The sequence below is a fragment of the Haliotis rufescens genome, unplaced genomic scaffold (assembly GCF_023055435.1).
Source record: "Haliotis rufescens isolate VD_foot unplaced genomic scaffold, xgHalRufe1.0.p SCAF_4, whole genome shotgun sequence".
Taxonomy (NCBI): Eukaryota; Metazoa; Mollusca; class Gastropoda; order Lepetellida; family Haliotidae; genus Haliotis; species Haliotis rufescens.
The window spans coordinates 2457660-2471085 of record NW_025964112.1 but is presented as its reverse complement, the minus strand read 5'-3'; the positions used below and the strand labels follow the sequence as shown (position 1 = coordinate 2471085).

Genomic DNA, 13426 nt, shown 5'->3' with positions numbered 1-13426 from the left:
TGAACACTATGTGCTAATGTATGTTGTTTTCGAACATTATCGATCTTTAGCAATGTAAATATGCTTGTTTGTATTTGTAGATCTCTGTAAAACTTGGACACCTCTTTTGGGAAGTGTCAATATCAGTATTACCCATGTACACAGCAGACCCGACATTATGCGGAAGACTGTACCTTATAGTTTTAGAAATACTTTAGCAGTCCATATTGAGTTTATCTCTCAGGCGACATCGATCTCAACTTTGTGCCTGGAAAAAGCAAAGCATTGTCTACTGTGCCACCCTCACAATCTCACAAACTGAACAATGCATGATGTGTACCCGTACTTGTCTAGCTGAACAGTGCATGATGTGTACCCGTACTTGTCCAGCTGAACAATGCATGATGTGTACCCGTACTTGTCTAGCTGAACAATACATGATGTGTTCCCGTACTTGTCTAGCTGAACAATACATGATGTGTACCCGTACTTGTCTTAGTCAGTTGGCCAGGGGTGAAAAACAAGATTTTCGTTCCCACATTTTCCTGTATACCTTAAACCTTTTCTATTGCATAAAGGAGGTATCTGTACACAATTTGCATTGGGTAGTAAGCTTGCAAGTGTGTGCAGGAATTTTCAGGGGGTCAAAATTGCATAAATTGAAGGAAAAATGCATAATTTGACAAAATTGGCTGTAACATATTTATTAAGTCGTTAATCTATCCAAATTATGTCTTTGATTACAGGTAATATGTTCGGTTATCTGAATTTGGCAAACATTTTGTTTAATTTAACTGTTATTCTAAATCTCAGTGGAAACATTGGTAAAAATCATGTTTTTTTACTTCATTTTCAAATCTTGTGAGTAAGTAAAATACTAATTCCATTGGATTGTGACAATAAAACCACTATAACTGGGTACTAAAATCTGCCTTAACCATTGTACTATCCTATACAAAAAACAAAATGAAAATATATTACATAGGGGTTGAGATATTGTATACAATGTTTCCCAACCCCCCAAATACCAATTTTGATGAAAATTGCTTATTGAGATATGATGGTAGATGCTGCTGCTGTAGTCGATGAGTGGGATAATTGCAACAATGCTTAAAAACACCAAAATAGTAAACTCATAAAGAAAAATGATGTTTCAAGTTTTTCTGTGAGCATTTATGGTGGCCATCTTGAATTTCAAGATGGCCGCCATTTTGACCTGTTTTCAAAATCAAGATCTTATATAGTTCTTCAACATGGTCATGTAATATATCATATGAAAGCTTTTCACATTGTCTTTTGAATGATGTACATTATTCACTGACTCCTGTGGTAAATTGATCCCCAACAATGAAAAAAGGAAATATTGAAAGCTAATTTCTCTCGCGACTTCAACCCATACCCAAATTTAGATTTAAATTAAAATGGACATTTTTCCACTCAAAATAGTAGATATACTGCACTTTTGTCTGAGCATTTCACTAATATATAATTTGAGTGAAGAAACAAACATGAGAATACTTGTAGTATTATGAAGTATTAAAAATAAAATGTGAAATAATGTCATCTCTAGTCACCGAGTCATCTGGAGAGGTAGGTAAGTTGTTTCTGTTCAGGCATGACATAGCACAACTGCATCCAAAGGAACATCCCATGATGTTCTCGGCGCAGCTACACCTGAATGAGGAGCATCTACCTGTTGTGCATTTAATTTACATGTGAGCAATTCTAGACACAGTGCTGGCATTCGTTTCTGGGTCATTGGGATGGGTTCCATGACATCGCCTGTAGACGTCCACCTATACCCTTTTGGGGGGTGGAATGTCAGCCCCTCCTTTGTGGGCAGAACACCACGTGATGCACTGGTGCTGACATCTGAGTAGAGATTGTATGGTGGGAGTTCCTCTAGGTCTCAAACTCTGTGAAACATGTCAGCTGTAAGTGTATTAATGCTAGTTGCAGTCGATGCTGGATTGTACACTTTGATGACAAGTGAGTCTGTCTCTTTCATGTTGAAGGCACCAGTTTCTTCTGTTGGTTGCAACAAATCTGGTTGTGCGATAAATATGTTCCCGGTCCACAACCTGTGACCGCATGGAATGCTGGTAGAGCTGCTACAACATCTGAGAGAATGCGAGATTGATATACATCATCAACTGATATGCACCCAATCATATCTGAGCAGAAAACCGATGTCTATGATGTTTCAACTGTACTAACACATCAGTGTCTCGGCTGTGAATGACACTGTGGTCGTATCCATTGCAGGTGGCATCCATGACATTGATCACCATTCGTGTATCTGCCTCTTCATGTGTTGACAGTAGATTTCGCATTGCTTCAGATTGATCTATGGAAGATACTGCTGTATCTGGGCTGCTTAATCCACCTGCAATGATGATGATTTGATGTTTATGATGGAGATGCTGTGCCTGTGTGTGCAATTCTGTGGTCAAGAATTGTATCAAATTTTGCTTGTTCATTTAAATAAAACTGGACCATGAAGCCAGCAGAAGGATGTCTCATTTATCTATTATTCTTCGAATTTTCTTTGATTCTTATTTGATTTGATTTTACTGACTTTGAAACATTTTGGTCAAAGTCATCATCGACTTTAGTACAAGTTTCACTGAAGTTCTTCAGCACATTGCAATTGAAAACATCAGCCAAATCTCCAAAGGTCCTAGCTTTGCTTGGTTTGCCTATAGCCTGTACAAGAACCATGCCAGAAATAACAATGCATGTTGTGTCATCAGTTGATGGGAGCATGAGAATCTGCAAGCAAATGTGATAATGCAGCTTTGTTGTACAAAGTAGGCCATCTGTTGTTGCCAGGGAAGGTGGGGTCTGGGACAGCTCATGTGTTAGAAGATGTGGTACGTTTACTTCTCTTCCACTGTGGGTGGCACTCAGCAACCTTCTGAAAAGTTTTCTTCCTTGCTTAAAGGTATTGGTTAGAGTTGACTTCTTTGATATCTGCATGGTGTACAGTGGGGAACATGTACTGTTGGACATTTTTATCTGATATTTTGTCGTGAATACTCTTAGCATTATCCCCCAATCGATTGTCAATGAACTCTGACAAAAGCTTGTCACCTCGATTTATACCATGATGATGTAATATCTTCCTTAGATCAATCTGCAGCAATACCAAATCTACTATGAACACATGAAGAGGCAGATACACGACATTGTCCACATTGTCATTCACAACCGAGAAACTGATGTGTTAGTACCGTTGAAACATCATAAACATCGGTTTTCTGCTCAGATATAGATGGGTGCAGGTACTGCAAAGGACCCTCTATTCATACAAGTTGATGATGTACATCAATCTCTAACTCCAGATGTTGTAGCATTCTACCAGCATTCCATGCGGTCATGGTTGTGACACAACAAGCCAGTTCAGTGGTTATGGCAAGAAGTCGACCTGGAACATATTTATCGCACAACCAGATTTGTTGCAACCAACAGAAGAAACTGGTGCCTTCAACATGAAAAAGACAGACTCACTTGTCATCCAAGTGTGCAATCCAGCATCAACTGCAACTAGCATTATTAGTCGGAGTCGGAGACCTAGAGGAATACCCACCACACAACCTCTACCCAGATGTCAGCACCAGTGCATCCCGTGGTGTTCTGCACTCAAAGGAAAGGCTGACATTCCACCACCAGAAGAGTATGGGTGGTCGTCTACTGAGGAGGTCATAGAACCCATCCCAATGACCCAGAAACGAATGCCAGCACTGTGTCTAGAATTGCTCACCTGTAAATGCACAACAGGCAGATGCTCCTCATTCAGGTGTAGCTGCGCCAAGAACATCATGGGATGTTCCCTTGGATGCAGTTGTGCTATGTCATGCCTAAACAGAAACAACTTACCTACCTTTCCAGAAGAGATGGACTCCGATGGTGACTAAAGATGACATTATTTCACAGCCCTTGACTCTGTGATGTAATTTTTAATACTTCAAAATACTACAAGTATTCTCATGTTTTTTTCACTCAAACGATAACCTAGTTAAATGCTCAGTATATCTACAATTTTGAGTGAAACGATGTCCATTTTATTAAAATACGACTTTGGAGGTTAGTTGGTGTGACTAGAGAAATTAGCTTTCGATATATCATTTGTTGTATTATTGGGGGATAAGATTACCAACAGAAGTCAGTGAATAAAGTTCATCATTGAAAAGACATTCTAAAAAAGCTTTCGTATGATATATTACATGACCATGTTGAAGAACTAAAGTGCAGTATATCTACAATTTTGAGTGAAAATATATCCATTTTAATTTAAATCTAAATTTGGGTATGGGTTGAAGTCGCGAGAGAAATTAGCTTTCAATATTTCCTTTTTTCATTGTTGGGGATCAATTTACCACAGGAGTCAGTGAATAATGTACATCATTCAAAAGACAATGTGAAAAGCTTTCATATGATATATTACATGACCATGTTGAAGAACTATATAAGATCTTGATTTTGAAAACAGGTCAAAATGGCGGCCATCTTGAAATTCAAGATGGCCACCATAAATGCTCACAGAAAAACTTGAAACATCATTTTTCTTTATGAGTTTACTATTTTGGTGTTTTTAAGCATTGTTGCAATTATCCCACTCATCGACTACAGCAGCAGCATCTACCATCATATCTCAATAAGCAATTTTCATCAAAATTGGTATTTGGGGGGTTGGGAAACATTGTATACAATATCTCAACCCCTATGTAATATATTTTCATTTTGTTTTTTGTATAGGATAGTACAATGGTTAAGGCAGATTTTAGTACCCAGTTATAGTGGTTTTATTGTCACAATCCAATGGAATTAGTGTTTTACCTACTCACAAGATTTGAAAATGAAGTAAAAAAACATGATTTTTACCAATGTTTCCACTGAGAATTAGAATAACAGTTAAATGAAACAAAATGTTTGCCAAATTCAGATAACCGAACATATTACCTGTAATCAAAGACATAATTTGGATAGATTAATGACTTAATAAAAATGTTACAGCCAATTTTGTCAAAATACGCATTTTCCCTTCAATTTATGCAATTTTGACCCCCTGAAAATTCCTGCACACTCTTGCAAGCTTACTACCCAATGCAAATTGTGTACAGATACCTCCTTTATGCAATAGAAAAGGTTTAAGGTATACAGGGAAATGTGGGAACGAAAATCTAAACTAAGCCTCTTTTCCGCTGGTGGCCAACTGACTATCTAGCTGAACAATACATGATGTGTACCCGTACTTGTCTAGCTGAACAATGCATGATGTGTACCCGCCCTTGTCCAGCTGAACAATGCATGATGTGTACCCGTACTTGTCCAGCTGAACAATGCATGATGTGTACCCGTACTTGTCCAGCTGAACAATGCATGATGTGTATCCGTACTTGTCAAGCTGAACAATGTATGATGTGTACCCGTCCTTGTCTAGCTGAACAATACATGATGTGTACCCGTACTTGTCTAGCTGAACAATACATGATGTGTACCCGTACTTGTCTAGCTGAACAATACATGATGTGTACCCGTCCTTGTCTAGCTGAACAATGCATGATGTGTACCCGTACTTGTCTAGCTGAACAATGTATGATGTGTACCCGTCCTTGTCTAGCTGAACAATGCATGATGTGTACCCGTACTTGTCTAGCTGAACAATGTATGATGTGTACCCGTACTTGTCTAGCTGAACAATACATGATGTGTACCCGTTCTTGTCTAGCTGAACAATGCATGATGTGTACCCGTACTAGTCTAGCTGAACAATATATGATGTGTACCCGTTCTTGTCTAGCTGAACAATGCATGATGTGTACCCGTACTAGTCTAGCTGAACAATACATGATGTGTACCCGTACTAGTCTAGCTGAACAATGCAATGTACCCGTACTTGTCTAGCTGAACAATGCATGATGTGTACCCGCATTTGTCTAGCTGAACAATGCATGATGTGTACCCGCATTTGTCTAGCTGAACAATGCAATGTACCCGTACTTGTCTAGCTGAACAAATGCATGATGTGTACCCGCATTTGTCTAGCTGAACAATGCAATGTATCCGTACTAGTCTAGCTGAACAATGCATGATGTGTACCCGTCCTTGTCTAGCTGAACAATGCATGATGTGTACCCGTCCTTGTCTAGCTGAACAATACATGATGTGTACCCGTACTAGTCTAGCTGAACAATACATGATGTGTACCCGTACTAGTCTAGCTGAACAATGCAATGTACCCGTACTAGTCTAGCTGAACAATACATGATGTGTACCCGTACTAGTCTAGCTGAACAATGCAATGTACCCGTACTTGTCTAGCTGAACAATGTATGATGTGTACCCGTACTTGTCTAGCTGAACAATGCATGATGTGTACCCGTACTAGTCTAGCTGAACAATACATGATGTGTACCCGTACTTGTCTACCTGAACAATGCAATGTACCCGTACTAGTCTAGCTGAACAATGCATGATGTGTACCCGTACTTGTCTAGCTGAACAATGCATGATGTGTACCCGTACTTGTCCAGTTGAACAATGCAATGTACCCGTACTAGTCTAGCTGAACAATGTATGATGTGTACCCGTACTTGTCTAGCTGAACAATGTATGATGTGTACCCGTACTAGTCTAGCTGAACAATGTATGATGTGTACCCGTACTTGTCTAGCGGGACAATACATGATGTGTACCCATACTAGTCCAGTTGAACAATGCAAGATGTGTACCCGTACTTGTCCAGCTGAACAATACATGATGTGTACCCGTACTAGTCTAGCTGAACAATGCAATGTACCCGTACTTGTCCAGTTGAACAATGCAAGATGTGTACCCGTACTTGTCCAGCTGAACAATACATGATGTGTACCCGTACTAGTCTAGCTGAACAATGCAATGTACCCGTACTTGTCTAGCTGAACAATGCATGATGTGTACCCGCATTTGTCTACCTGAACAAATGTATGATGTGTACCCTTACTAGTCTAGCTGAACAATGTATGATTTGTACCCGTACTTGTCCAGTTGAACAATGCAAGATGTGTACCCGTACTTGTCTAGCTGAACAATACATGATGTGTACCCGTACTAGTCTAGCTGAACAATGCAATGTACCCGTACTTGTCTAGCTGAACAATGCATGATGTGTACCCGCATTTGTCTACCTGAACAATGTATGATGTGTACCCGTACTTGTCTAGCTGAACAATGCATGGTGTGTACCCGTACTTGTCTAGCTGAACAATACATGATGTGTACCCGTACTTGTCTAGCTGAACAAATGCATGATGTGTACCCGCATTTGTCTAGCTGAATAATACATGATGTGTACCCGTACTTGTCTAGCTGAACAAATGCATGATGTGTACCCGCATTTGTCTAGCTGAATAATACATGATGTGTACCCGTACTAGTCTAGCTGAACAATACATGATGTGTACCCGTACTAGTCTAGCTGAACAATGCAATGTACCCGTACTAGTCTAGCTGAACAATGTATGATGTGTACCCGTACTTGTCTAGCTGAACAATACATGATGTGTACCCGTTCTTGTCTAGCTGAACAATGCATGATGTGTACCCGTACTTGTCTAGCTGAACAATGCAATGTACCCGTACTAGTCTAGCTGAACAATGCATGATGTGTACCCGTACTTGTCTAGCTGAACAATACATGATGTGTACCCGTTCTTGTCTAGCTGAACAATGCATGATGTGTACCCGTACTTGTCTAGTTGAACAATGCAATGTACCCGTACTAGTCTAGCTGAACAATGTATGATGTGTACCCGTACTTGTCTAGCTGAACAATGTATGATGTGTACCCGTACTTGTCTAGCTGAACAATGTATGATGTGTAACCGTACTAGTCTAGCTGAACAATGCAATGTACCCGTACTAGTCTAGCTGAACAATGCAATGTACCCGTACTAGTCTAGCTGAACAATACATGATGTGTACCCGTACTTGTCTAGCTGAACAATGCAATGTACCCGTACTAGTCTAGCTGAACAATGCATGATGTGTACCCGTACTTGTCTAGCTGAACAATACATGATGTGTACCCGTTCTTGTCTAGCTGAACAATGCATGATGTGTACCCGTACTTGTCTAGTTGAACAATGCAATGTACCCGGACTAGTCTAGCTGAACAATGTATGATGTGTACCCGTACTTGTCTAGCTGAACAATGTATGATGTGTACCCGTACTAGTCTAGCTGAACAATGTATGATGTGTACCCGTACTTGTCTAGCTGAACAATGCATGATGTGTACCCGTACTTGTCTAGCTGAACAATGCATGATGTGTACCCGTACTAGTCTAGCTGAACAATGCATGATGTGTACCCGTACTAGTCTAGCTGAACAATGCATGATGTGTACCCGTACTAGTCTAGCTGGACAATGCATGATGTGTACCCGTACTTGTCTAGCGGAACAATGCATGATGTGTACCCGTACTTGTCCAGTTGAACAATGCATGATGTGTACCCGTACTAGTCTAGCTGAACAATGCATGATGTGTACCCGTTCTAGTCTAGCTGAAAAATGCATGGTGTTTGTATTAGATCCAGATCCCACAGTTCAGTATGATCAGAGACGCTTCACAACTTCGTGGCGATTTCCAGCATAGATTTTGCGGCTCAAATTAGCGTCATGGTTCAAACCCTAAGATATCTGGTAATTATCCATAAAATATAGCAGACAAACACAGTATCATTTGAACGACTTAATTGAAACATGCAAAAACTGACGATAAAGCATAGTCCGATTTTCAAACATTATTTTATCGGAGGTGTTTAAAATCAGTACCACCCACTTAACAACACATAAAGTATTTGTTATAGATTAAATATGAATACCGCGGTACTATAAAAGTGGTTGATCGACCAGCAAGCCACATCAAGAGAGAAGAGAACGTTTACCTGATAACGAGGGAAGCAAATCCAGTCTTTTTCGTCCACGCGTCGCTCTCTATAGGAGTAAAGCAGACCATCAGTCAGTCTCACAGCTGAAAAACAGTCTGAGGCAAGGACAGGTTCTGTGTTTGTTCGAGGGTTGTGCTTTGTGTTTTTCCAGTGAAATGACAAATATGGCGTTGTTGACGTTGTCGTTCCCTTCGCTGCTTCACCCATGATTCCACTCCTTGACTATTTAGTTTCCAAGTTAAAGATTACGCGACTGGAAAAGTACGAAGCCAGCACACATCCTTGCGTGCCCCCGTGTGTGTAGAGAAGAAAATCACCTTGCTCTGTTGTGTGGCGCTTGTGTTTGCTCAGCAATTTCTTGAATACTTGTAGGCGATGATGGATGCTGATACAACGTGTTCATTTCACGAATTTTTGTCCCGGATAAAATTTGGAGATCATTGGAACCGAGCAACAACAAAAATATGAAACTCTCAGGGAATGTCCGATCTCTGGCTTTTGGGTTTGTAAGAGACGTGGTGAAAGCTGGAATCAAGTTTTACAAAATTTGCAAAATGCTGCTACATGTCTTCCAAGTGTGAGAAAATTCGTTACGAACTGGTAATCAAGAGTCAGGGCGACCAGGACTCCCCATATCTTCATGAAGTTGCCGATGCTAAACGACAAGCATGGAGAGGATTTCATGAATATGTAAGAACAACACTGACCCATGTATTCCCCACGGAGAACAAATTCAAAAGATTCCCATCCTTGTGCAAATATTTATATTTTTACAATAAAAGGAGTTATTTCCTGTATTGTTTAATATCGATTCTTTTAACTTGAAAAACGTATAGGGCTGGGTAGCCTAGTGGTTAAAGCGTGCGCTTGTCACGCCGATGACCCGGGTTCGATTCCCCACATGGGTACAGTGTATGAAGCCAATTTCTGGAGTTCCCCGCCGTGATATTGGTGGCATATTGTCTCACTCACTCACTCACTGAAAAACGTGCAGACAAGCATATTAGTCACTTCAGGTATATCGATGATATGGATATCGTTCAATAACCATCAAATTTTCCCATTCCATTCCTCTGATTTACCCTCCTGAATTAGAGTGAGTGAGTGAGTGAGTGAGTTGGGTTTAACGCCGCTTTTAAAAGTATTCCAGTTATATCACGGCGTGTCAGCTTAATGTGGGAGGAAAGCCCGGAGTGATGCAGGTCTCAGACGTTTACCACTTCGTTGAAACCCACGAGCACGGTGCTGACAAACCTAGAAACATAATCGGGGCGAACCGGGATTCGAACCCACAATCATAGGTTTCTGGCGTGCCCAAGGGACGCAACTCTGCACAGCGAATCGCGGCGCCTTAGACGACTGGGCCACCCGTGCCCCCCTCCTGAATTAGAAATATCGGAGACCAGTGAGACCGCTTCAACTTGGGCCCACCCGATCGCAGGTTTGTTTGAGGACGCACTGAGTCTGGACCAGACAATCCAGTGATTGACATCATGAGCATCGATCCACGTAATTGGGATACGATGACATGCATCAACAAAGTCAGCGAGCCTGACCACACAATAGTCGCCTCTTACAACAAGCATAGTCGCCTTTTACGGCAAGCATGGGTTGCTGAAGACCTATTCTACCCCGGATCTTCACGGATCTGATTGCAGGTTGTATAATGGCCTGTATGAAGTCAATCAACACGGATGTCTCATGCCAAATGTGTACTACTTGAAAACAGGAGAGCGACTTCATTTGATATGTCAAGCCATGATAACAGATGAGTGTTTTCATTTCGAGGGCAACCACGTGGTTACAGGAGAGAGACTTTATTTGGTATGCCGCCACGTGGTAACAGGAGAGAGGCTTTATTTGGTATGCCGCCACGTGGTAACAGGAGAGAGGCTTTATTTGGTATGCCGCCACGTGGTAACAGGAGAGAGACTTTATTTGGTATGCCGCCACGTGGTAACAGGAGAGAGACTTTATTTGGTATGCCACCACGCGGTTACACGAGAGAGACTTTATTTGGTATGCCACCACGTGGCTACACGAGAGAGACTTTATCTGGTATGCCACCACGCGGTTACAGGAGAGAGGCTTTATTTGGTATGGCACCACGCGGTTACACGAGAGAGACTTTATTTGGTATGCCACCACGCGGTTACACGAGAGAGACTTTATTTGGTATGCCACCACGCGGTTACACGAGAGAGACTTTATTTGGTATGCCACCACGCGGTTACAGGAGAGAGACTTTATTTGGTATGCCACCACGCGGTTACACGAGAGAGACTTTATTTGGTATGCCGCCACGTGGTTACAGGAGAGAGACTTTATTTGGTATGCCAACACGTGGTTACAGGAGAGAGACTTTATTTGGTATGCCGCCACGTGGTAACAGAAGAGAGACTTTATTTGGTATGCCGCAACGTGGTAACAGGAGAGAGACTTTATTTGGTACGCCACCACGCGGTTACACGAGAGAGACTTTATTTGGTATGCCACCACGCGGTTACAGGAGAGAGGCTTTATTTGGTATGCCACCACGCGGTTACACGAGAGAGACTTTATTTGGTATGCCACCACGCGGTTATAGGAGAGAGACTTTATTTGGTATGTCACCATGCGGTTACACGAGAGAGACTTTATTTGGTATGCCGCCACGTGGTTACAGGAGAGAGACTTTATTTGGTATGCCGCCACGTGGTAACAGGAGAGAGGCTTTATTTGGTATGCCGCCACGTGGTAACAGGAGAGAGGCTTTATTTGGTATGCCGCCACGTGGTAACAGGAGAGAGACTTTATTTGGTATGCCGCCACGTGGTAACAGGAGAGAGACTTTATTTGGTATGCCACCACGCGGTTACACGAGAGAGACTTTATTTGGTATGCCACCAAGTGGTTACACGAGAGAGACTTTATTTGGTATGCCACCACGCGGTTACACGAGAGAGACTTTATTTGGTATGCCGCCACGTGGTTACAGGAGAGAGACTTTATTTGGTATGCCAACACGCGGTTACAGGAGAGAGACTTTATTTGGTATGCCACCACACGGTTACAGGAGAGAAACTTTATTTGGTATGCCGCCACGTGGTAACAGGTGAGAGACTTTATTTGGTATGCCGCAACGTGGTAACAGGAGAGAGACTTTATTTGGTATGCCACCACGCGACTACACGAGAGAGACTTTATTTGGTATGCCACCAAGTGGTTACACGAGAGAGACTTTATTTGGTATGCCACCACGCGGTTACAGGAGAGAGGCTTTATTTGGTATGCCACCACGCGGTTACAGGAGAGAGGCTTTATTTGGTATGCCACCACGCGGTTACACGAGAGAGACTTTATTTGGTATGCCACCACGCGGTTACAGGAGAGAGATTTTATTTGGTATGCCACCACGCGGTTACACGAGAGAGACTTTATTTGGTATGCCACCACGCGGTTACAGGAGAGAGGCTTTATTTGGTATGCCACCACGCGGTTACACGAGAGAGACTTTATTTGGTATGCCACCACGCGGTTACAGGAGAGAGACTTTATTTGGTATGCCACCACGCGGTTACAGGAGAGAGACTTTATTTGGTATGCCACCACGCGGTTACAGGAGAGAGACTTTATTTGGTATGCCACCACGCGGTTACAGGAGAGAGGCTTTATTTGGTATGCCACCACGTGGTTACACGAGAGAGACTTTATTTGGTATGCCACCACGCGGTTACAGGAGAGAGACTTTATTTGGTATGCCACCAAGTGGTTACACGAGAGAGACTTTATTTGGTATGCCACCACGCGGTTACAGGAGAGAGGCTTTATTTGGTATGCCACCACGCGGTTACAGGAGAGAGGCTTTATTTGGTATGCCACCACGCGGTTACACGAGAGAGACTTTATTTGGTATGCCACCACGCGGTTACAGGAGAGAGATTTTATTTGGTATGCCACCACGCGGTTACACGAGAGAGACTTTATTTGGTATGCCACCACGCGGTTACAGGAGAGAGGCTTTATTTGGTATGCCACCACGCGGTTACACGAGAGAGACTTTATTTGGTATGCCACCACGCGGTTACAGGAGAGAGACTTTATTTGGTATGCCACCACGCGGTTACAGGAGAGAGACTTTATTTGGTATGCCACCACGCGGTTACAGGAGAGAGACTTTATTTGGTATGCCACCACGCGGTTACACGAGAGAGACTTTATTTGGTATGCCAACACGCGGTTACAGGAGAGAGACTTTATTTGGTATGCCACCACGCGGTTACAGGAGAGAGACTTTATTTGGTATGCCACCACGCGGTTACACGAGAGAGACTTTATTTGGTATGCCAACACGCGGTTACAGGAGAGAGACTTTATTTGGTATGCCACCACGCGGTTACAGGAGAGAGACTTTATTTGGTATGCCACCACGTGGTTACAGGAGAGAGACTTTATTTGGTATGCCGCCACGTGGTTACAGGAGAGAGACTTTATTTGGTATGCCGCCATGTGGTAACAGGAGAGAGACTTTATT

General features: G+C 42.3%; 1 protein-coding gene across 1 annotated transcript in view; it reads right to left on the bottom strand.

Moving 5' to 3' along the window:
- The window catches only part of LOC124149886 (galactosylceramide sulfotransferase-like), a 49671-nt gene extending 40682 nt beyond the window's left edge, over positions 1 to 8989 (bottom strand). The window contains exon 1 of the mRNA XM_046521714.2: positions 8911 to 8989. The gene's annotated coding sequence lies outside the window, so the exon portion shown is untranslated. The remainder of the gene's footprint in view (positions 1 to 8910) is intronic.
- Between the last annotated feature and the right edge of the window lie 4437 nt (positions 8990 to 13426).